The sequence below is a fragment of the Phascolarctos cinereus genome, unplaced genomic scaffold, assembly GCF_003287225.1.
Source record: "Phascolarctos cinereus isolate Bilbo 61053 unplaced genomic scaffold, phaCin_HiC Scaffold_5;HRSCAF=322, whole genome shotgun sequence".
Lineage (NCBI taxonomy): Eukaryota > Metazoa > Chordata > Mammalia > Diprotodontia > Phascolarctidae > Phascolarctos > Phascolarctos cinereus.
The window spans coordinates 285,386,840-285,412,770 of record NW_027555958.1 but is presented as its reverse complement, the minus strand read 5'-3'; positions in this window follow the sequence as shown (position 1 = coordinate 285,412,770).

The following is a 25,931-nucleotide window of genomic DNA, read 5'->3' as shown; positions in this document are numbered from 1 at the left end:
AGAAGAAAAAAACAGGAAATAGAAGATTTAGATAGGGCAGCTAGATGGTGCAGTGGATAAAGTGCTGGTCCTGAAGTCAGGAAGACTCATCTTCCTCAGTTCAAATCTGGCCTCAGACACTAGTTGTATGACTCTGGGCAAGTCACTTAACCCTATTTGCCTCAGTTTCCTCATCTGTAAAATGAGCTGGAAAAGAAAATGGCAAATCACTCTAGTATCTTTGCCAAGGAAACTCCAAACAAGGTTATGAAGAGTCTGATATGACTGAAAACCAACTGATTAACAACAACAAAAAGAAGGTTAGATGAGTCAGTGCATTAGGATATGATATCAGAGACTCCCTCCAGATGCCAACAGCTTGGTTATGCTGTAAGGGATCTCTCACTTCTCTTGTACATTACCCCCATGCTGTCAAACTTGGGAATGTCAGTTTCTGGCAAAGGGGAGCCTCCAGTTCCCCCTTTAAATATGCATGCTCACAAGGCTCAGAGTATAAGAGAATCTTATTTACAAATTAATGGAAGAGTAAAGGCAGGATAAATTTAGAGTTAGAAGGGATCTTAGAGACCATGTAATGCAACTTCCTCTTTTTACAGATTAGGAAGCAGGACTAGATAAGTTACATGACTTGCCAAGGTCATGCAAGAAGTAAGCAATAAGGGGCAGCTAGGTGGTGCAGTGTATAGAGCTGTGGCCTTGGTGTCAGGAGGACCTGAGTTCAAATCTGACCTCAGATATTTGACACTTACTAGCTGTATAACTGTAGGCAAGTCACTTAACTCCGACTGCCTCACCAAAAAAAAAAAAGGAGAAAAAAACAGAAGTAAACAGTAGAGTACAGCTTAGAACCTAAGTCTTGTTACTTCAAATTTAGGATTTCCCCCTGTGTACCATGAACCCCTAGAGCAGGATGTTTACCCCAGAATCTATGAATTTGGATTTTTTTCTTTTTAATATTTTGATAAATTCATTGAAATATAATTGATTTCCTGAGCAACCCTATGGATTTTATTTTATGCATTTAAAAACATGATATAGGCTTTACCAGACTACCAAAGGGGTCCATGAAGGGAAGATGGGGAGGAGGAATAAATATTTATTAAGTGCCTATGGGATGCCTGGCACTGTGGTAAGCATTTTACAAATATAGTCTAATCTGATCCTCACAACAATCCTGGGAGTTTGGTGCCGTTATTATCCCTCTTTAACAGATAAGGAAACTGAGGCAAACAGAGCTTAAGTGAGTTGCCCAGGGTTACACAGCTAATAATGTCTGAGGCCATATTTGAATTTGGTTCTTCCTGACTCAAATCTATATCTACTGCTACTACCTAACCTAATTTGTGGAATTACATAAATTGACTCACAAAAATGTTAAGAACCCCTCCCCTAGAGAGTCAGTGCTCCCTGTCTCCATTTGACTCCTGCTGCAAATGAGCCAACCTCTCTCCAGAGACTTATGCATTCTCTGTACTTAATGCAGCTCTAGGAATGAGACTTGCATTCTTTGCCCTCTACTTCCTCAGTTCTCAAGAGCAGTTGCTTTTCCCAAGCCCTACTCACTGTCTTCTGTGATTCAGTATTCTATAGCCTAGTTCCCAGTACCAATTTTCTTCATAGCTCTGCTTTTTATAGCTTAGCTTCAGAGCACCACTAGAACTCCATTTTCTAGGGACTGCCATCTTTAGAGCAATATAGCTTCATCTCTTGTAGCTTCTTTGAGGATACCTGCCATTCTTCCTCTCTCCAACAGATGGCACTTTACACAGAGTAGCAGCCCATATGGAGAGAGAACTTTCGTATCTCTATGTTGGTGTTTCACAATTTAAAAACAGAATAAAACAAAAGAAACAAACAAACAAAAAACAAACAAAAAGCAAACAAACAAAAAACAGGTCTAGGTCAGGATGCCTCAGTTGTCTAGAAATCTTTTGCATTCTTGAGCCCATAGATCCTCCTCACTTTTCCACTTGAAGACTGTACATAGCAATTGTTTCTGTTTTGGCCAGAAACCCTGAAGGTCTTTCCCTGCCAGACTGATTTTTTTTGCCTAGGTAAAGAGGCCATTCTCTGCCTCATTTCTTACCTAACCTTAATCATTGAATGGGCATTGCCACAGTCAAACTGAGAGCTAAAGACTTTAGTTAAAGACCTTAACTTGAAAAGGCCAAGGTGTCCCACTGCATCCAGGGCCATCTCCAGTCTTCCTGATCTGTATCTCACCATTGGATCCAGATGGCTGTAGAGAAGAAAGTGAGGCTGGTGACTTTGCGCAGCCCTGCCTCACTTCAATCCAATTCACTTGCATGTCATGGCATCACCTTCCTGATGTCATGGTCCTCTTTGAGAACGAAGGTACAAACAAACAACAACAGCTATGGGAACACTGTATTTTAGAATGACTCAAATCAGTCTCTATTTTTCACTCAAATTATGGAAAAATATCCCAATTTGTCTTCTTTCTTCTCCACGGTCCCAAAGATATTGTTTCTTCCACTCAAGTCAGCACATAACATCTAATCTTAAGTGTTCCAGGGATACCCCCAGGCTCTTCCCACTTGTCTTTAGGTCTTCCATCTTTTTTTAAAAAAATTTTCTGGGGGCATCTTGACCAGTATATTTGAATAACCTGCTTTGGGCAGGTATCTTCGAAAGGGAAGAGGGGGAGAAAATGCAGAGCTAACTCCGCTTGGTACATGTATCTGTGTCAAGGAAGGGGAAGATTTTTGTAGTCTTCATACATTAGTAACTCATATTTATATTGTACCTTCTGCACATTACTGTTATCTTCTGTGAGAAGGGCAGCTCAGTATCAACCCTGTATTTCAGATAAAGACTAAAGCTCAAAGAGATCAATGACTTGACCAGGGTCAAACAACTAGAAAGCATCTCCCCCTCTCCCCACCCTCTTGCAAAGTAAGTATAAAGTGATTTAGTGGTGGTAGAAAAGTGCTAACAATTTGTAAAGCATTCAAAAAAACCTTGCCCAGGAGCTGACATTTTAATTAAGCCCTGATTGAACCTAAGGATTCCAAGAGGCAGGGGTGAGGAGGAAATCATAGGATCTTAGATACAAAGCTTGAGGAGAACTCAGAGGATATCTAGTTCTACCTCCTCATTTTACAGATTAAGAAATTGAGACCCACAGAAGTCACATTGGTAGTATCAAGGGTAAGATTTGAACCCAGGACCTCATGTTCAAAACTGTGGAGGTAGGAGATGTAATGTTGTCCATAGGGAACAGCAAATAGATCAGTTTGGAACATAATTTGTTCAGTACAAAATGAGGAAGATGAGGTTCGGAAAGGTAGCAGTGACTTGCCCAAAGTTTCACATCTGACAAGGACCAGAATTCTTGATGCATGCCCCATATTCTATTTTTCACTGCCCTACTACCTTTGGATTCAATTATTTTATATTACAAATTACAAATACAATTACCTTGTATCTGCTCTGTGAGTGCATCTGTGCATGCGTGCGTGTATGTGTGTGTGTGGGGGGGTAGGGGTTGCTCAAGTTTCTTGCCACAATCCTATCTGACTGACTCCAGAAAACTCAGTACACCAAAGAGATTGAGGAAAGTAATATTCTCACAGCCCGGGGGGTTGTAAATAATGAAAGTGGAATCCATAAGTAATTACTTTTTAATTAATTAGGAATGATATAAAATAGCAAAGACCTAGTGACTTCCAGGAAGAGTAGTGTTAACTGTAATAGCATTGTTCCTTACCTTGTTCTAATTGATTTGCTGGGGGAGGAAGTGGGTGGGTGGGACACCAGGGTTGGCTAGAGCCTAAGTTTGGGAAACACAAGAAGGGATGCAGGGGACAGTTGACGAGTCCCAGCTCTATACCCATCTTGAGGAAGGGTGAGATTAGTCCTCTCTATTGGGAGGGGGAAATTAGTCTTTATTTTCCCCATCTAGAGAAAGCACATACTTGAGCCCTTGAAAAAAACCTTGGAGAAAAGACACCATAAAGAAAAGGGATAGCACGGATTTCCAAACACTTTACAGATTTACCTAATTAATCTTCACAAGCCTCTTGGGGAAGGACGGAAATGTTCCATCACTTCTACTCAGATGTACAGAAACTTTAGCATATTGAGAAGATGCTCACATTTCCCACCTTACTCTGATCAGACAGTGAGGGAAGGACTTCCAAATCGATGCCAAGACTTGGCTTGATTGTGGTTAAGTTCTGAAAAACAACCCAACAACTCTGATGGCAACTTTTTCAAAGCAGGGCAATCACGTCTCCACGGGTCCCAGGTCAATATCCATGGGTTCAGGTCATTGCCATTTTCTTCTCCTATCCAAAAATTTCAAGCAGGGTAAATTCTCCCATATAATTCATTTGGGTGTATGCCCTTTGACCTTCTGGGAAATCCGAATTTGCTCCAAATTAACATTTATTCTAGGTCATTTTTGAAGGCATTTCCCTGGGGCAAAGTGGGCATCTTAAGGCATTTTCCTGAATGTGTCTGCACCTGAAGATTTAGAAAGAGCACTACCTCAGATTTTCCAGATAGGAAAAGGCTCCCTTCCCAGCATTCATAGTTGATTCAGACCCTCTGCATCTTGGCACCCTCTGTCCCTAGCCCTTTGGTTTTCCCTTGGTTTCCAGAATTGGCACTATTCATTTACCACTGTTGTTGTTCATCCTTCATTTTTGAAGAGAACCAATGACATCACAAGGGTGATGTTTTGATTTGCATGTGAATTGGATTTAAGTGATGCAGAGCTGCTCAAAGTCATCTCAACACTTAGACTAGAGGCCATATTGTGTTCCCTTCTTTTACTAAGAGAACAGGAGATAAACCACTCCTCCCCACCCTTTTCATTCAATTGACACAAGGTTGCAATTTTTCAAAATTTTTTTTCCAAAACCAAATTTCTTAGTTCAAAAGCATAGAAATAGATGAATGGACAAAGCACTGGTTTTTAGTCCAATTTTTAATTGTCATAGAGAAGACTGAATACAGTGATTCATTTTCCTTCATTATCTTTGTTAGGGAAAGACAAACCAAGCTTGTTTCTTGGCAGTTTAGCATTTACTTCTCCCTCCTTTCTCTCTCTCTCTCTCTCTCTCTCTCTCTCTCTCTCTCTCTCTCTCTCTCTCTCTCTCTCTTTACTTTCCTTTATTCTCCCTTCTAGCTGGGGACAGAGCATTGCATTTAGAGACAGAACACCTAGATTAGGGGTGGGGAACCTGCAGCCTTGGGGCCACATGTGGCAGACCACAGGTTCCCTACCCCGAACTAGATTCAAATGTTAATTTCCTCACTTACTGGTGACTGGTGTCCTTGGCTATGTCTTCTAACTTCTCATAGTTTCATTTTTTGTAAAATAAAGGGGTTGGATTAGAGCTTGGTGGTCTTCTAAAGTCCTCTCTACCCCTGACATTCTATGATCCCCTGAACTCACCCAGCTAAGTGAGACAATAAGCCCATTTCACTTCATGCCTCAGCCAGATGAGGCTATTCACTGATTTCTAAATATATTCCAGGTGGAGTCAAGATGGAAGAGTCATAGGAAGCAGGGCAGAGAGTTCTCCTCCATGAAACTTCCAAATAGATCTAGAAAATACGCCAGACCAAATCCTGATGGGGAAATTTAGAATAAGTCACTGTGAGTTATTTATCTAGCCCAAACATACATGGAGGTCTGTGGACACTGGGAATAGGGTTTGGCCAGGAGCATGCCATAAGAAAGCACTCCACCACCCAAAAAGAGACTGTGCATTAGGTGGTGCAGTAGATTGAGTGGTGGGTCTAGTGTCAGGAAGATCTGACTTCAAATCTGGCTTCAGACACTTACTATCTGTGTGACCCAGGCAAGTCGCTTAACACTGTGCCTCAGTTTCCTTGTCTGTAAAATAAGCTGGAGAAGGAAATGGTAAACCATTCCAGTTTCTTTGCCAAGAATACTCCAAATAGGGTCATGAAGAGTTGGACGTGATTGGATAACAGCAAAGGACAAGAGAGATCCCAAACTCATGGTGGGGCACTGAAATGGGGACTGCTGAAAACTGGCAGCTTTGTGGCCCACTAGCCAGTTCCAGGTCACTGATCTAGAGTGGACTGAGATGTGGACCTGAATTTCAGGTGGCAATCCTGGATAGGGAGGCTTTGTGCATTGTATTGAGAAAGGAGGAAGTTTAGGAGCTAGTAGAAACAGTAGTGTGACTCAGAACCAAGGTACAGATCACTTCTAGCATCTAGCCCAACCTGCAGAGGAAAAACCAGGGCAGGACTTATTTGGTCCAAAGGGAAGCCTACAATCCTACAGCAAAGCCACTCTGAAACAACAGAGTTTTCCAGCTGGCTGATAGGGGCTGAGTCTGGTAGCAATCTACTCTTACATAGACCCAAACCCAGGTCAGGAATTTGAAGAGCTTAGATGGGTCAACAATCAGATTTTGCCCTGGATCAGACCACTTTGGGACCGCTGAAAACCTGCAAGTCCCTAGCTTATCCCTGAGGTCCTATAATAATACAATACTCAATACTCTAAGAAAGCAGCCCACATCTTCCCTTTAGAAGAGCTGCAGGGCCCAGATTTAACATTGTCTGAAGTCAAGAGGTCGCCTGGAAGAATGAGCAAACAAACAAACAAAAAGCATCTCACCATAAAGAGCTATTATGGTGACACAAACCCAGAAGAAGAGAACCGCTCCAAGACATCCACAAGCAAAGCCACTGCTTGCACACACGCTGAACTAGAAGGCCTGGAGGAGATGAGGCAAGAGTTGAAAATGTTTTTGTAAATGGAATGAGAGCAATTGAGGAAAAAATTAGGAGAAAATGAGAGCTATAGAAGAAAGAATTGGAAAGAGAATTAATCGGTTGGAATGATAGGTACAAAACCTTGCCGAAGCAACAAACTCCCTAAAAATTAGAATGGACCACATAAAAGCCAATGATTCCTTGATATAACAAGAAATATCAAAACAAAGTCAAAAGATTGAAAAAAGAAGAAAATGTAAGGTATTTCATAATTACAAACAACTGAAAAACAGATTGAAGAGGAAAACTTTAAGAATCATTGGACTATCTGAACATCATGGCCAAAAAAAAAATCTAGATATCATATTTTAGGAAATCTTGAAAGGAAACTGTCCAGATCTCTTAGAACCAGAGAGTTAAGGGGAAATAGAAAGAAAATATCAGTCACCTCCTAAAAGAAACCAAAATCAAAACTCCCAGGAACGTCATAGCTAAGATCCAGAATTTCCAGGTCAAAGAAGAAATATTGTAAGTAGCCAAAAAGAAAGAATTCAAGAATCAAGGAGTCATAGCTAGGATCACATGTGATTTCATAGCCAGCACTATAAAGAAGCAGAGAGCTTGGAATATGATGCTCCAGAAAGCAAAGGGTATAGGCTTACTACAAAAAACAAAACAAAACAAAAAAAGACTTTACCAGTGAAACTAAGGAGAATGTTATAGGAGGAAAAATGGACCCTTAAAGAAAAAGAGAATTTCCATGCATTCATGATGAAAATACCAGAGCTGCAGAGAAACTTTTAATTTCAAGCACAGGATTGAAAAGAAACATAAAAAGGTAAACATGAATGACAATGATAATGGACTAAAAAAGGATAAATTGCTTACATCCAGATATAGGGAGATGATATATGTGTTTTCTCTGAATTCTAGTATCATCAGGGGACATAGAGGGAGGCAAATTAGATAAGGCCTGGGAATGGTTCTGTTGTGTAGTGATCTTAAAAAAAAATGGAAAAGAAGGGGAAGAAAAATACAATGGATGCGGAGGGTACGGGAAAGAGGTTAGAAAAAATAATCTGATATAATGTGGGTTCATAAGTAGACACATTTACAAAGAAGACAGAGGGAATGGGAGACAGTGTTTAACACTTGATCCATAGTCTCATCTGAAGTAGTCAAAAGAATGAAAAATACACACACACACACACACACACACACACACACACACACACAGATTTTTGGGTATAGAAACATAATTCATTCAGTAGGGAAATAGGAGGGGAAGTGGAGAAAGGGAAGAGAGAATTAGAGGGAAGGTAGATTAAGGGAGGGATTAATCCCAAGCAAAACTAACTAAAGGATGTACAAAAATATAGCTCTTTCTGAGCTGTCAAAGAATGGGAATCTGAGAGGTGTCCACAAATTGGGGAATGTATGAACAAGTTATGGTATATACATGTGATAGAATACTAATGTTCTTAACTCGGTGCAAATGACCAACCAGGATTCCAGAGAACTAGTAAGGAAACATACTACATACCAGAAGATGAAGTGAAGGATTCAGAATGTACAATGAGACAATTTTTTTGGACATGGCCAATGTAGAAAATGACTTTGATAATACAGGTTTGTAATGAGTTTTGTTTTTCCTGTGTTCTCAATGTGTGTGTGTGTGTGTGTGTGTGTGTGTGTGTGTGTGTGTGTGTGAGTGAGAGAGAGAGAGAGAGAAAGTTTGGGGGGAGAGTAAGAAGGCAGACTTTAGCTAATTAAAACAAAATATTTTTTAAAATAAGTATCAGTTGGGGGCAGCTAGGTGGCTCAGTGGATAGAGCACGGGCCCTGGATTCAGAAGGACCTGAGTTCAAATGCAGCCTCAGACACATAACACTTACTAGCTGTGTGACCCTGGGCAAGTCACTTAACCCCCACTGCCCAACCAAAAAAAAAAAAGAAGAGCTAAAAGAAGAGCTAAAATAAATATCATTCACAATTTCTTGCCTTGGTGCCTTTTTTCTTCTTCATTCCTTCCCCTCCACCTAGAATGTTCTTTTCCCACCCAGCTCCATCAATTGCTACCCATTTGTCAAGGTCTTCAGATTTTATCTTCTCCATGCTACATTCTCTTAGTCCCTCCTCCTTTGGCTGGAAAAGATGTCTTCCTACTCTGCAGTCTCAAAGTACTATGTTTGTGTAACAGGCATGCTGGGGGTGGGGTGGTGTCCTGGCTGTCAGACACCGTAGCAGTGAGCCAAAGTGTGCGTGGAAATTCGAGGCCAATGTGGGACCAACACAAGGGCTTTTCTAGACAGAAAAAAAATATAACAAAGAGGCACGTGAAGGAGGAAACAGAGGAAGAGAAGCCGTGGGAAATGTTTCTCTCTAAACTTGGGTTGGCCTTCAGCTTTTCTGTGAGTGATGAGCAAATATCAAAGAATGAGATTTCATACAACTTGGCTAATAAGTGGCCACACTGGTAAGTGGTCAAGGTAAGGATCTTTCCTGCTGAGGGAGGAGAGCAGTGGGAAGATAAAGTAGATAAAAATGCCCCCAGCCCTGAGATCACTAGCTCATGTGATACTGGGACCTCTCTTCCCTTCCATCTTGCTCATTCCTCCCAGATTTGGTCCTCTGTGGAAGACTGGCTGATGCCTTCCAATTCTCTGTTGTGAGGTGAGGACGTCTAATTCTAGGCACACAAATTGTGTTATTGGAATTTTAGGGGTTGAGGGCATATATGTAGATTCTTTGGAGGGCTACTTAGGCTCCATAGCTAGGAAAATGGAGAGAAATTAGATATGGGAGTTAAAAAAAGGGAAGAGTAGAGGATGTTTGAGGTTTTAAATTTTGGATGTTGAGAAGGATGGTCATGCCCTCAACAGAAATAGAGAACTTTGGAGTTCAAGTGGGTTGGGGCTATGTGTGAGGAGATAATGAATTCTGATTGAGACATGTGTTGTTTGAAATGCCTGTGGGATGTCTATCTAGATACATCAAAAAAGCAATTTGATGATGAAGTTTTTGAGTTTAGGAGAGAGAATAGCACTGGATATATGGATTTGGGAGTTATCTCCCATAGTGGAAGTATACACACTTTACATATAGAAAACCTTCAATAAATGTTTGTTGAATTGAATTGTTAATAATTTATGAGCTCTCTACCTTTGAACAAAGAAAACATTAAATTGTTTCTGTACACACCCTGATAATTCTGCTTTACTTCTGACCTGGGTCAGTGCACTGCACCTGAGGTAACTTCGTCCTGGTCCCACCCTCCCCTCCCCCTTCACAAGAGCTCACCATATTAATTCTGGTTTTAGTGTAAACACCTGATTAATCCATCCCACTGCAATTCAGAACTCTCAAGCTCAAGAGATCCAGCAGCTGAAGCCTCCCCAGCAGCTGGGATTACACGGCTTCCAGCAATTCCCCATTTCCCATAGGATTTACTAAACTGAGTAGGTGGTATCAATATCCCAAAGAACACTCCCCCAATCTCCCTTCTGAAGGGAAAAGGGAGACCTGTATTACAAGCTGAGTATGAGCAGGGAAACCTAATAATTGCAGTTTGTCAGCCTAATTTGTTTGTGTTAATTATAGTCAGTTATGCTGGTTTGTTGAAAGGTTATCCCAGGCCAGTCTGTCTTAGGAAGGAGGTTTTCTGGACAGATGGTGACGAACACCCCACAGTCTCCCTCATCCAAGGAGACAGGGAGAAAAATATATCCTTGCAGAAACTGCAGTGATGAGTTGATGGAATGGGGCTAGAAACAGCCAGGATGGATGGGGGGAGTGATGAATGGAATTATGGTTTGAAGAGGGTAGTTGAAAGACCCATCTCCCTAAAACAACTTCTTCTTTCAGCCTAAAACCTTGGGTGTCTGAAATTCATCCAAACAAGTATTTAATAAACACCTACGGTGTGCCAGACACTGTGCTGGGGATTGGGGATGCAAAGGAAAGCAACCAAAAAAAAAATTCTCCCCATGTTATTTCTTCCTTCAGCCTAAGCATCGAGTAAGCCTTTACCTACCTCTTCCCAGCTCCCCACTCCTCACTGGACCCCCATGGATTCAAATTCTGGTTCAGATTATGGGGACTTTGAATGGTAATTTACCTATCTTGGCTCACTTACCTTCAGTCAGTCTGAAACCTGGGAACTCTTGCTACTTATCTCAGGCTGGTTGTTTAACTGTTCACTGTGCTAACAGATACAGTCAAGGAATAGCACTGAAGCATTAAATATTTAATTGGGACAGAAGTGAATATTAAAACAATGTCAGCTACTTTCTTGGATGAATACCATCTACTTTCACTTTCTCCCAGAGGAGTCTGGACTCAGGCCCTCTCCAAACTAATGACTACAGTAATGAAGGCAGGATCTCAGTCTTTCTTTTAAGATTCTAGAGGAAGGCTGAATCCATGTATAAGATCTCCTGTTTCTCTTCCTTGCCTTTCTTCATGTGTGTCTATTTCGTTCTCCCTCTTTTTCCTTCCCCTGGTCACATGGTCACCATGTAGTTTCCAGGCTGGTTTGGTATTTCTCTTCATTTACCGGAGAGCTAGAGTCTCCATGTTGCTTGGTAAGAAAACCAAACAAAAAACCCTTATGTACCCATCTCACCTAGAGAAACGGTGAGACTGGTCTTCCTCAGCCTTGGGAGTGGATGGATAACTTCTTGAACTTTCTTTGCAGACACAATGACTCCTTTCTACTGAGATGGGGGAAAAGGAACGAGCCATTGACTACAGATGAGTATATTTGAAGGCCTTTCATACAATGTTCTAGAATGTTCTAAGTTAGCCCTTTAATACACATTAATATCTGTTAACTCAGGCTCAAAGCCCACTTGTGTAAGACTTTCCTCATTGGTTGTTGTTCAGTTGTTTCAGTCGTGTCTGATTCTTTGCGACCCCATTTTTGTGTTTTCTTGGCAGAGATACTGGAGCGGTTTGTCTTTTCCCTCTCCAGCTCATTTTATAGATGAGGAAACTGAGGCAAATAAGTTTAAGCGGCTTGCTTAGGGTAACACAGATAGTTAAGTGTCTGAAGCCAGATTTGAACTCAGAAAAATGAGTCTTCCTGACTTCCAGGCCTACCCATGGTGCCACCTAGCTGCCCTCATTGGTGGAGGCTGAGTATTCTTTGTTCTGTGCCTGCTTGAGGGGAGAAGTTGGAGAGAGTTTAAGAGAAGAGAGATCTTGGCTTTTTGGTGTCCACCTTCAAGAGAGAAAAGACACGTGGTTCCAGATTCTCTTCAGAGAGAGCTTCTTTTGAAGGAGAAGCCAATATGTACAGGAGTTGGCATCTTCATCATATTCTTATGCCCATCTTGCTACACTGGAGACTTCAGGGAATTTCTTCTCAGGTGAGGTCTGAGAATCCCAGTTGAGCAGAGATACCTCATTCTCAAAGGGAGAGCTCATTCATTATGTGTGTTGTCTGGTCCATTCTCATCTGCATACCTTCTATGATTTCTGTTAGCTCTTGGATTGGATAAATGGGATTATGTGCTATTTGCCATGTTCATTGTGGAACTGGCATTTGGTGAGAAGGGAGTCAAGCCTTGGAATATGTCTTAGGACATTCCTTCCTTATCAATGGATAATGATTTTAGACTACAAAATTTACTAGGGCAGAATATATAACGCTTGCCTGGTACCCTTCCTTTGAAGAGAACATAGTGGCCAACCTCTGACTCTAATCTTCTGCTTCTTGTCCTGGTAAGATTCAACGTTTCCCTTGATGGGTGAGTGAAGGAGTCTCTAGAGCTATCTATTCATGCCTTTCTGGGAATCATATCTAGACAGAACCTTGTGGACAAGTGGGCAAAACAGCATACACTCCATATACAAATCTGAATAGAATTTCTTGGTAAGAGGTCAGCCTTGGGGTTTATTGGCTAGATTTTTTTCAAAAACCAAGCCTTAAACCCAATTCACTCTGGATCTCATAGATTGCACACTTAATGGTTATTTTTTAGACCTCCTGTCTCAGAGTGAGTGTAACTAGTAACTGTTTCTCTTTTGGCCAGCAACCCTGAGGGTCTTCCTCTCCCAGTATGATTTTTTTTAACCTATTATTGACAAATCAGTGAAAACCAGAGTGATTTGGGTTTAAAGGCATAGTCAAATAGCTCCATTTGAATCCTAATGGACCTTAACAAAGCCTGGTTTTCCAGAGCTACATTTCAAGAAATCATAAATGAAAAGTACATGAGACATGAAACCTGTCCCAGATTTTTTTTTTGGGGAAAATCAATGATAAAGTAAATAAATAGGGAAGAAAGAAAAAAAAATCTTGACCCCAAAGCCCAAGGTACCTTGAGAAATCCAAGTGATCAAAATTTGTATTCCTTTGGGCAGAGTACCCATACAACATGAAGGACTATAGACAGGTAGGCTCAGTCCCCCCAATTATACAACAAACAGGTTTGCAAATTCAACTTTCAAGAGTTTTGTTTCCCTTTCATCAAGTTGGATCTATAATTGGGGAATGTTGTTACTAGGTGACCTTAAGCATGGAGTCTAAACTGCAAGGCTTAAGCCAAGGGCATAGTTAATTAAGATGAATGAAGACACATCACTCCTTATTTTTAAAAATATGTTTTGACATCTAAACTATTAAATCATAATATAAAATACTATACACTATCAGAGTATATATTCACTAAATTTTGAAACTGTTTTCAAGGTCATTGTAGAATTTCTTTATCTCTTCATTCTTAGCAAATGATATTGGTGTATTAGTTGTAATTATTTTCTTTTTGCAAACACTAGTCATTAGTTCTGCAAAGCACAATGACCAAAAGGCCATAGAATAATGTTTCTTGTGTCTCTGCACAGATGATGAAAACTATTGTCAAATTCCTGTTTTCCCCCTCTCCAAGAAGTACCTATAAGCCATTCTTCCATTTAGCCCCAACTTCCTTCTTTCTTCTGTTTGTTTATAGAAATAATGTAAAGACTAATAAGATTTAGTTCTTCTAGTAGTATGACTAATTGTTGGTCATTGTACAAGGATCTCATATGTAGATCATCAATAGTTAAAGTTCATAGACAGTCAAAAAAAATGGTGTAATTCTTCTTAGCACCATCTGCCCCCTTCCTGCCACTGGCACCATTACTACAGAAAGGAGATGGGATTCACATAGGAGTGAGGACCACTTGGGATGTAGCAAGTTTGCTCTGGGCTCATTATCCTAGAGCTAGGCTTTTCTTTCTCTTCTGAGGGGTTTGGAGCATCTCTTCTCTAATGTGATTGACCCAAGCCTCCATCACTTGTATTTGTCCTCACTATCAGGAGGCACTGAATACCATGCCAGTTTCATTTAACCACTTGATATCAATTAGTTTTTACAAAAGGGTATTGACTTCTAGGGATTAGCAAGAATAAAATATAAACATTTTCCCCCATTACCTTGGCAGCAAGATTTCCCTCAGTCTTTTGGAAGAATGGGTTCAGACCCAGCACAGTATCTACAGAACACATCGTTCTCCTCCATGCTGTCTTGTTGATGGACTAGTGCTATTCTCAGCTACCACTGGGCTAGGTTTGAAGGTGGCTTATTCTTCAAAGCACCAGTGCAGGACTGGCTGCAAAACCTGGCACTGGCTTTGGAACTCCTGGACTCTCAGGGGCTTGCTCTCCCGACTTTTAAAACACAACAGGTTGAAACCTCCAGATTATTTCCCTCCACTGAAAACTAAAGAACAAATGGTGAGGCAAAGCACAGAGGGAGCTCTCATGGATCCACATGTCAGCCTTGGAGGGAGAGGGTCCCAAGGCTTCTCTCCTTACTGCACTGAGTTTTTAGAAAATGTCAGCAAAGGAGTCAGAGTAAGAGGAGTGGGAGGAGAGAAGACAGACAGAAAGAAAGATACAGAGAGAGACACAGAGAGAAACATCATAGAGACAGACAAAGAGAGACAGAGAAAGAGACAACAGGGATAGACGGAGAGACACTCAGAGAGAACAGAGACACAGAAAGACAGAGACAAAGGGAGGGAGAGGGGAAAGGAAGACAGAGAGAGAGAGTGAGAGAGAGTAAGAGAGAGAGCAGTTTAAGAGAATGTGTGAGGTGCTGGTTGGCTAGTACTTTCAAAAGTCCCTCAAATTCCAGCTATGTAGACGACCCAAATGTCTTCTCCTAATCACATGGTTAGCAGACTAGAACCAGCTACTAAATGTCTATACATGCCCCAGTCTCTGCAAGGCACTTTTATTACATGTCATGATAATCACCCAGAAGCAAGCTTCCCAACCTCTTCCACGTGGTGAGTAGCAGTAGAGATGCTCTTTGCATGTGCCAACCTCCCATTACAAATATTTTTGTTTGTTTCACTGGTTACTAAGGCCAAAACGTTAATCATCAAGTGGCTTTTTTACACTTAGACAGGCTAGTCCTTAGAAAACAGACTTATCTGTTGAAGGGATTGTACTTGAAGCCTTTCCAATATGGTAAAACCTTTCAAAGCTTATGTTTCACTTGAAACTTTTGAGAATCCAGGGTCACCTCTGTGCTACAATGTGGCAACAGAGTAGGACTTTGTCAAAGGTCTCAAGGCAAAGGTGGGGAAAAGGTGAGCATGAGAGGATATATATAGAAAAGTGTGATCCAGGAAGAAGGAATGAGAAAGGCCAGAGACTTATAGATTCACAGAAGCCTCCTACCTTAAAAGAACTGGTAGGTCCCAAACACCGTAAGTATCAAATAACATCACAAAATTCAAAATCAAATATACTTTAACAGACAGTTTAAGGTTTGTTATTAATATAGAACCTGTCCGTAAATTAATTGTCCTTATTGCTTCTCAGCTTTTTGGCTAAGATCAAGCGAACCAGTTGCCCTTGTACAGTTAGACTATGGACTTCACCATGTTAAGAGCAAAATTAGCAAGGAATAATTCATAATTAACAAACAAGAAGAAATAATAGTGAGGATTAGATACGACTTACAATAGAAAAACTCTATCCTACATTATTTAAAGAAGGTACTCACAATCAAAAATGAGAAATCAATAAGAGAAATGACATTGATACCAACTATAATAATTTTATATAGCTGCTTAATGAATGTAAATTAATTGTCACATCAAGAAGATCAAAAGAGCTCAGAAAGTACTTTAGTCAGCAAACATCTGATGCACTTGTGAAATGGAGATAGACAGCTGCCAAAGATAATGTCATGTTAGAATATAAACTTATTTACAAATATTACAAGGAAAAATGATGGAACATTATGAGCAGTATTGTCCTATAAAGAAGAGAGAAGTTTAAAGAAAGCAGGTAAGATATCCACCTAAACAAAGACATTTCAGGGGAATTTAAGGACAAAATTAGAAGAAAGCAAAAAAGAGGAAAAAATGGAAAACATTTGAAAAAAGAGTTTACTCTAACACACTTTTCTCTGTCAAGGACAGAAGAATCAACACAGTTGGACCCTACCATTATACTATTAGATCATAGGAGAGGTTAGAAATAGTACTAAAAAGGACAAACACAAGGAAAACCAGACAGATTTGAATATATATACACACACACACACACACAAATACACACATATATATATATATATACATATATACATACATATATACATATATATTATGTATGTTGAAAGAGAAAGAAAGAGAGAGAATTTATGTTAGAATCAACACAATTTTAGTTGTGAGGGCATTGAGGAATTGATATACAAGGTATCTGAAGGAGGGGAAGATACCAAAAGTATGAAAAACCCCACTCAGATTTTAATAAGACCATTAAGCTCTTTACAATTGTTGTTTGTTTGTCCTTCATTCTCAAAGGGGATTATGCCATTAGGGAGGTGATCCTGTGACATGCAAGTAAACTGAACTTAAGCAAAGGAGGGCTGTGCAAAGTTACCAGCTTCATTTTCTCTCTGGAGTCATCTGGCTCCAGTGGCAAGATATAGATCAGTATGACTGGAGATGCAGAGGGAGACCTTGACCTTTTTAAGCTAAGGTCTTTCCCAGGTTTCAGTTTGTCTGAGGCAACACCCGTTCAGTGATTAAAGTTAGGTAAGAACAATTATTATTTCATTAGATCCTCACAACAAACCTGGGAGAGAAGCTATTATTATCCTCATTTTACAGATGAGGAAACTGAGGGAGACAGAGGTTAAGTGACTTGCCCAGGGTCCCAGAGCTGATAAATGTCTGAGGCTGGATTTGAACTCAAGTTTTCCTGACTTCAGGCACAGTGCTTTATCCACTGCACCACCACCTGCCTAGAATCCAACTATGAATATAAATAACTATCAACCTGTATGCCTGTTCTATCCAAAACTTTTTTGAAAGTCATCTATACATGAACTAAAGACATTCTTGATAAGGGTATTATAAGGAAGAAGTAGGATTTCACAAGCCATATTCAATCACATGGTGCAATGATGAATCACATCTTCGCCATTTCACAATTATCTGAAAGATTCAGGGAATATAAAATCCCACTGAGCTTATTGTTTGTTCATTATAGAAAAAAATTCATTTGATAGAACAAAACTTTTTTTTTTACAAAATTATCTTCCGTCTATACATTGAAATTATTCAAGATTCTTTGAAATACATAGCAATAGAAATGATCATGTTTGTTGACATCAGATCAGAAACATCAATTAAGGCACACAACAGGGTAACAACAACAACAACAACAATGCTTGCTCACCAAAGAAGTTTAGGTGAACCTATAAGATTGGGCCTTTTCATCAGACTATAAAATATCCACTCCTCCCAAAAATGTTTTAGGGAAGTCTTGGTCCCATTGAGGAAATGATGAACTCTGATAAATAGAGTGACATTCTGAGAAGCAGAATTGCTCTAGAATTCCAAAATGGAGGTGGAATACTGTAACACAACTTAGCACCGTGCCACATCCACATGCTACATATCCCAAAAGCTTAAGAAATCCATTCAAGAGTTGGAGATTGACATGCCTTGATGTCTTAGGAGCTCAACTAATTTTAAAAGGCCATTGAACATCTCTGGACTATAATCAAGGTTAGACTTGGAAAAATCGACTGTTTGTCAAAGGTGTTTTTAATATCTAATGTGTTGTGGCTTCATGATAAAGAATTAAAGAATATTCATTGAAATCTTGTGAACTCAATGCAAAATTGTATAAAATGATTGTAGCAACAATCACGACATGTTACGTATTAAAAGTTTTTAAAAGATATATAATTTGTGAGGTTTTCTATGTCAGTAATTTTATTTTATTTTATTTTTTTCAGCCAAAGACAAAGTTTATTAGAACATCATATTGGGTAGACTCTTAAGGAGTCTGAATGTTAGTGAGCTATTGGATGGACTATAAGAATCTAAGCAGTGGCTAGATTTTAAGAATCTAAGCACCTTAATGGAGACAAGATGGACCTTAAATACAGAAAGACTGTAAGAGCGATCTAGGAGTGGCCAAGCAGGGTGGGGTTCGCATAGGGAGGTGTAACAGTTGGGAGATTGGGCGTAGCCACAATGAAAGGCCAGTTGATGGGATTATAGCCTAAGGTGAATGCCAGAGATTTGGTCATGTAGGAAAGTCCAGGGTTTTTCCTTTCTGGGGTTCAGATCCTAACCCCATCATTCCCCCTTCAAATAAATGGGACCCAAATTTTTTTAGGGGAAGAGGCAAAGGTCTTGGCTTCTGAAACTGCTTCCTACTGGCAAGGGGTGTAGAGCTGTCCCTGCCTTGAAGGAGTCCCAAAGAGGTTGACTGGAACAGAGCACAGGCTGCATTCAGAGAACCATAGGAGGACATTGGCTGGTTCCCGCTCTTTGCTACCAACTGTAGGTGAATGGCCTGTAGTCCAAGTTCAAGTTCAGAGGCCAGCTTCTTTACCTCGAGCAGGATGTGCTGGAGCAGGGTGATGCTTCCAGGCAAAGGTTGCCTCAGGGCCCAAGGCCATTGCCAGTGGGACCCATGCTGTAGCTGCTGCCCCTCCCCACTCCTTCCTTTCCCAGATGGGGGAGGGTGAAATCAAAGATGAGGGGTAAAGGGTGAAACTCTCTTCTCCTATGAGAGGAATTAACAGATACCTTCTTGACTTAAGGGAAGGAAGTGGGAGAAAAGAGTGACCAAGGTTGTAAGGAGGAGTTTCAAAACTACTTAATGATCAATCACAAAACCTCCAGAACCTGCCAAGATGTTTTTAGCTGTTCTAACTTTTCCCTGTAACCTCCATGAAGGAGAATTCAAGGGTAGAGAGATAAGCCTCAGGCAACCAAAAAGCAACTGCGGTTTTCCTCAATTCCCTAGCACTGAGAGAACTGACAGAAGTGGGCATTTGCTTCCAGATAGGGAATCCATCCTTATCCTCTATGCTGAAGAAAGTGTACCTAGATCCATGGCCTTGAACTGACCCAGTGTACCGAGATCCCAAGAGAGGCTGAGTGTGAGACAGCCTCATAACTGTCTGCCCGAAAAGCACCTCCAAGCCCTGGTGCTTGGAGAGCGACCCCAACTGCAGAGCAAGGAGTGGTGGAGGAGGCTTACATACCTTCCAGTCTTGGCTGGGGAAGAACTTGGGGTTAAGCAGTTTCCCCATACAGGCCACCAAAATGTTGAGGTTTAGGGGTTTAGGGGTGCTGGGACTTCAAAATTAGAACACGCAGGTCCTGCCCAAAAGAATTTGACCCTAGCCTTCTTTCAGCCAAAGACAAGGTTTATTAGAACATCATATTGGGCAGACTCTTAAGGAGTCTGGATGTTAGTGAGCTATTGGCTAGACTATAAGCATCTGAGCAGTGGTTAGATTTTAAGAATCTAAACCCATGGCTAGATTATAAGAATCTAAGCCTACACCAGTAATTTTAACTATTTTACTTTGTCCCAGTTCATTTTCATACTACTGTAAATGGTGGGGTTGGGATCTGGGCCCCAGAAAGGAAAAACCCTAGACTTTCTCACATGGCCAAATCTCTGGCATTTGCCTGAAGCTATAATCCCATCAACTGGCCTTTCATTGTGGCTAGACCCAGTCTCCCAATTCTGTTAATCTAGCCTGGCCTTCCTTTGTCTTATGTTTGGCCCCCAGACATTTCTCACCCTTAATCCCAGCTAGGCTCCATTCTCCTTTGGTGAGGTCTAGGTCCCAGGAGTTCTGTTCACCCCAGTTTACTGGCCACTCCCATCCAGATCTCCTTAGGCCCCTCCTCTCATCACCCCAAACTACTTGGCCACTCCTAGATCCCTCGCATAGGCTTTCTGTATATGAGGTCCATCTTGTTTCCATTCAGATGCTGCAATTCTTATAATCTAGCCAATACTCAGATTCTTATAATCTAGCCAATAGCCTACTAATGTTCAGACTCCTTAAGAGTCTGCCCAATATGATGGATGTTCTAATAAATCTTGTCTTTGGCTGAGAGAAGGCTTGGGTTGAATTCTTTTGGGCAGAACCTGTGTGTTGTGATTTTGGGGTTCCAGCAGCCCTGAACCCCTAAATGGCATCATTTAGACCAATTTGGCATCAAAAGTCTGTAGCTTCTTATAGCTATTGGCAATTAGTTCTTTAGTGATAGTCTTTTTATGTTTATGGTAATTTTTTTCATTCATTCAACAAGCATTTATTAAGCACCTACTGTATGCTAAGCTGTGATTTCTCACTACTTTGGCAATTTGTCTTTCCAGTCTTCCCCTCTTTTAGAACAAAATTGCCAAGGAAACCTCCCTGTGTCTATTTTATCACCTTGTTCTCTTCTCCTTTCTTTATAAAAAACAGTGGACTTGAATTTAGAAGATTTATATTTGATATGTAAATGTGAGCTAATTTAAGGGTGTCAGTTCAACAAGCCTTTATTAAGCACCTACTAAATAGTTTCAAAAAGGCCTCTATGAAAGTAATTGCATGCAGCGGATAGATCATCAGGCCTGAAGTCAGGAAGACCTGAGTTCAAATGTGCCCTCAGACCAAACACTTCACAGTAGCTGTGTGACCCTGGTCAAGTCACTTGACCCCAGTTGCCTAAAACAAACAAACAAACAAACAAAAAAAAGAAAGTAATTGTAGCTTATACACCAATATCTGTGACAGAAGATGAAGTCCAGTCAAGTTAATAAGCATTTATCAAGTACCTACTATGTGCCAGGAACTGTATTCTAGCAATAGCATAGGGTTAAGGAAAGGCAAAAATAGCTTCTAACCTCAAGAAGCTCACAATCTAATGGAGAAGACAACATGCAAACAATTATGTGCAAACCACATATAGACAGGGTAAAATGGAGATAAGCAAGAGAGGGAAGACACTAATGTTAAGGAGAATTTAGGCAAGGCTTTTTGAAGAAGATGGGATTTTGTTTTTTACTTTTTTATTTTAAATATAAATTTATTTATTTTTAGTTTTCAATATTTACGTCCACAAGATTTTGAGTTCCAAATTTTCACCCCATCTCACCCCTCCCCCATCCCAAGATGGCATGCATTCTGAATATCCCTTCCCCTAGTCTGTCCTCTCTTCTATCTCTTCCCCCCTTCTCTTATCCCCTTCCCCTTCTATTTTCCTGTAGGGCAGGATAGACTTCTGTACCCCATTTCCTGTATTTCTTATTTCCCAGTAGCATGTGAAAACATTTTTTTTAAACATACGCTTTTAAAACTTTAGGTTTCAAATTTTCTCCCTTCCTCCCTCCCCACCCACCCTCATTGAAAAGGCAAGCAACTCAATATAGGTTATACCTGTGCAGTTATGCAAAACACTTCCATAGTAGACCTGTTGTGAAAAACTAACTCTATTTCCCTTAATCCTATCCTGCCCCCCCATTTATTCTATTCTTTCTTTTGACCCTGTCCCTCCTCAGAAGTATTTGCTTCTGATTACTCCCTTTCCCAATCTGCCCTCCTCTCTATCATCCCGCTGCTCTCTTGTCCCCTTCCCCCCCCCCCATTTTCCTGTAGGGTAAGATAGATTTCCATACCCAAATTGAATGTGTATGTTATTCCCTCCCTAAGCCAAATCCTATGAGAATAAGATTCACTCATTCCCTCTCACCTTCCCCTTTTCCCCTCCACTGTAAGAGACTTTTCTTTTGTTTTTTTTTGTGAGATAATTTACCCCATTCTACCTCTCCCTTTCTTCTTCTCCGAGTATCATCCTCTCTCACTCCTTAATTTTATTCTCCAGATATGACCCCTTAATCAAGAAGATGGGATTTGAGTTGAGACTTGTGAAGGAAACCAAAAAAGCCAAAAGATGGAGATAAGGAACAGGAGAATTCCAGGCATGAATCTGGAGATCAAACTGAACCATGATGAACAACAGTAAAAGCTAGCATTTATATAGTGCCTACTATGTGCCAGGCAGCCATGTAGGTGGCACAGTGGATAGAACACTGGGCTTGGAATCAGGAAGACTCGTCTTCCTGAGTTCAAATCTGGCCTCAGACACTTCCTAGTTGTGTGACCCAGGGCCAGTCGGTTGACCCTATTTGCCTCAGTTTCCTCATCTGTAAAATGAGCTGGAAAAGAAAATGGCAAACTACTGTGGTACCTTTGCCAAGAAAACCCCCAAAGGGATCTTGGAGAGTCAGACACAACTGAAACGTTCCCGGCATTGTGCTAAATACTTTGCAAATATTATCTCACTTAATCCTCATATCAACCCTGTGAAGTAGATGCTCTTATTAGCCACATTTTACAGTGGAGGAAACTGAGGCATATAGAGGTTACATGACTTGTCCAGGGTCACAGAGCTAGTAAGTGTCTGAAGTCAGATTTGAACTCAGGTCTTCCTGACTCTAGGCCCAGGGCTCTATCCACTGCAACATCTAGCTGCCTTTCACCATAAATGAAGTTGATACTTAAAATTACTCTGATCTTCTCCTGGCAAGATATGTTGAGCTTAAAGACATCAAGAAGACAACTATGATTAAATATTAGGAGATTTAATGGCATCCTAAAATCAAAGTTTAATGGGAAGAACACATGTAAAGTAATTAACAGTTACGCAATGTTAGTCTTCATGTATACTTTCAGAACTGCAAGAATGTACTATAACATATTTGGAATGTATCCCCTCCAAATCCCATGGTATATTCATGACATTTAAGGACCATCACCCCGAGACATCTCTAAAAAGATCAACTTAACACTCTCTGAAAAGGAGGAAGAGAATTGATAGACGTTCTTAGAGCACATGCTGAACTGGTCAAAATCCTATAGAAACACTTTTGGAAGAAACAGGTATCATTTCAATCAGCAGTCCATACTGTGAGATTTATTGAATGTTATGGAACAGACATTTGTTTTTGGAGAAAATGGAGAAAATGGAGTGAAGTGGCTCGGATCCAAGGGTGTTATCCAAAGGTCACATGAGTGCGGCCAACAATGTATCAACAAAGAGTTGTCAAATAAGAGTGACTCATTCAGATTTATTTATGAAATGGAAGGGGTTTATGATGGAAATTCAGGAGCAAGTCCTCTCCACCAGAAATTACAGAAAATTGACTCTTAAGGAGCTTGGATTTAGTGATTTAAAAAAGTTTATTCAAGAAAATTGATAGAAACTGTGGCAACACATCACTTGTAGGTTACAAAAATTTAGCACCTATGGCATACAAAGCAAGGCATGACTGATTGGTTAGGACTATTAATCAATCAATAAACATTTATTAAGCACCTACTATATCGGCCCCACTGTGCTATGTGCTGGAGATACAAATAAGAGGAGGAAAGACAGTCCTTGCTCTCATGGACCTTGCAATCTAGAGAAAGACAAAATACAAAAGGAAGTTGATCATACATCAGAAGTACATTGTCTTTCACAAACTGATAGATGAGACAAATCTCCATGCTGTAAACATAGACCTCAAAATATCCTTGAAAACTCAACCAATATTGGAAATGAAATGGAATGTTGTAATATTGTATTGTAATATGGAAGAGGCAGCTAGGTGGCTCGGTGGATAGAGCGCTGGGCTTGGCGTCAGGAAGACCTGAGTGAGAAGTTGACCTCAGATACTTAGTAGCTGTGTGACCCGGGGCAAGTCACTTAACCCTGTTTGCCTCAATTTCCTCATCTGTAAAATAAGCCAGAGAAGGAAATGGCAAACCACTCCGGTATGTTTGCTAAGAAAACCCCAAATGGGGTCACAAAGAGTTGGACACAATTGAACAAAACTGTAATGTGGAACATTATCATAGACAGAGTGTTGCCCACAATCACGTGGACATGCCCTTGATACACAAAGAGTTTAGAATATTTTTAATAGATGCTTTTGTACCAAATACTCATAATGTCCAAGCTCTATGTAACAACAACAACAAAAAAAAATCTTTTAGGAACAGAATGAGGTATAGGCGGTATATCAAGGTTACTTTCAGGGAGCCTACAGAAGGTGAGCTAACAACCCAATTCAATTACAGAAAGTACCATAGTCATTTTTATCCCCTGGCACAATTGTTTGCAGCCATTAAATATAAAAGAATTATAGTAGGACAGTGACTTGTCCCAGAACCATTTCTATTTGAACTCCAATGAACAAGATGAAAATGATTTTTCAATAATAATAATAATGATAACAATAAACAACTTTAGGCAGTAGATTTTCTAAGATGCTTACAAGTAGGCCATTTCTGGAGAGGAAAGATAGTGGTATTCAGGTATACTATTCTGATAAAGCCTATAGAACTTGCTGTGGAACAGGTCTGTCCAGACTCAACTCATGTATTTCAGGAGGTAGAGGCAGCTAAGTGGTGCAATGGATAGAACACTGGGCTTGAATTCGAATCTATTCTCAGATACTACCTGGGAGACCTTGGGTAAGTCCTTTACTTGCCTCAGTAAAATGGGGATTAATAATAGCATCTGCTTCCTGGGATCAAATTATATAATAATAACTATAAATCACTTTGCACAGTGCCTGGCACATACTAAATGGTATATAAATGTTAGCTAATAATATTATCATCATTATTAATCATTTCAGCATGCTTATTTAATCTTTTAAAAGCTCCTAATTCTTGAGCCCTGGTCAGACTATATCTAGAGAACTGTTTTCAATTCTGCACAACTCATTTTAGGAAAGACATTGATAAATTGGAGAAGAGAAGAGCTAGAGTGGAAATGATAGCTGTCTTCAAGTATTTGAAGGACTGACATGTGGAAAAGGGATTTGATCTGTATTTTGTCCAAGAGGCAAAAATTGGCATAGAGCATAAGCTGAAGAGGGGTAGGTTGAGTTCAGGTTTGATGTAAAGAAAAACTTCCTAACAATTAGTGATGTCCAACGTAACTAATATGGAAATATGTTTTGCATGAGAGCTCATATTAAATTGCTTACCATCTTGGGAGGGGCAAGAGGAGAGAGGGAGAGAATTTGGAACTCAAAATTTTAAAAAACGAATGTTAAAAATGGTTTTTGCATGTACTTGGGAAAAATAAAATAGCATTAAAAAAACCATTGGACAGCAATAAAACCAATGAAAATTGCTTTGTATCTGTTTACATTTAAATTTGTTTCAATGCATAAAATATCAACATAATTGCTTTAGTCACTCCCTCTTAATCCTTATCAGGATTCTGTCCATTTATTTTTACTCACTCATCCTCTTAGAGTTCATCAGAGTTCATGTGCAATCTACATTCTGGTTTTGCTTGTTTCATTTTGTATGTTTTATAAAGATCTTTCCAGATTGTCTTGCAAGACCTATCATGCTGATAGGTCTTGATTTCATTATTCAATTCAGTTAAATCAGCACAACCCCCTCCCACCAAAACCAAAACCAAAACCAAAACCAAAAACCAAAAACAATTAGTGTTGTACAAGAGTAACGTGGGCTGCTTCAGGAGGTGGTGAGTTTCCTGTTACTGGAGGTCTTTTAAAAAACGCTGGATGGTCCCTAGTCAGGGATATTATACGAGGAGAGGGCAGTGGAATTTAAGTTCCTTGAGAGGGGTTAATTTATTTTGATTCTCATATCTCCAGCACCTTGTGCCTTGCCTGGCACACGACAAGAGTAATTCATGATGATTGGATTCAATCTAATTGAACTCTTGCTTAGTAAGAATCGAATTCAATGACCTTTAGGACTCCTTCCAATACTATAGTCTATGATTCCATGGTCTCTATTTCTAGAGGTACAGAGATAATTTATTTAGAGGCAATTAGGGTTAAGTGACTTGCCCAGGGTCACCCAGCTAGTAAGTGTTGTGTCTGAGGCTGGTTTTGAACTCAGGTTCTTCTGATTCCA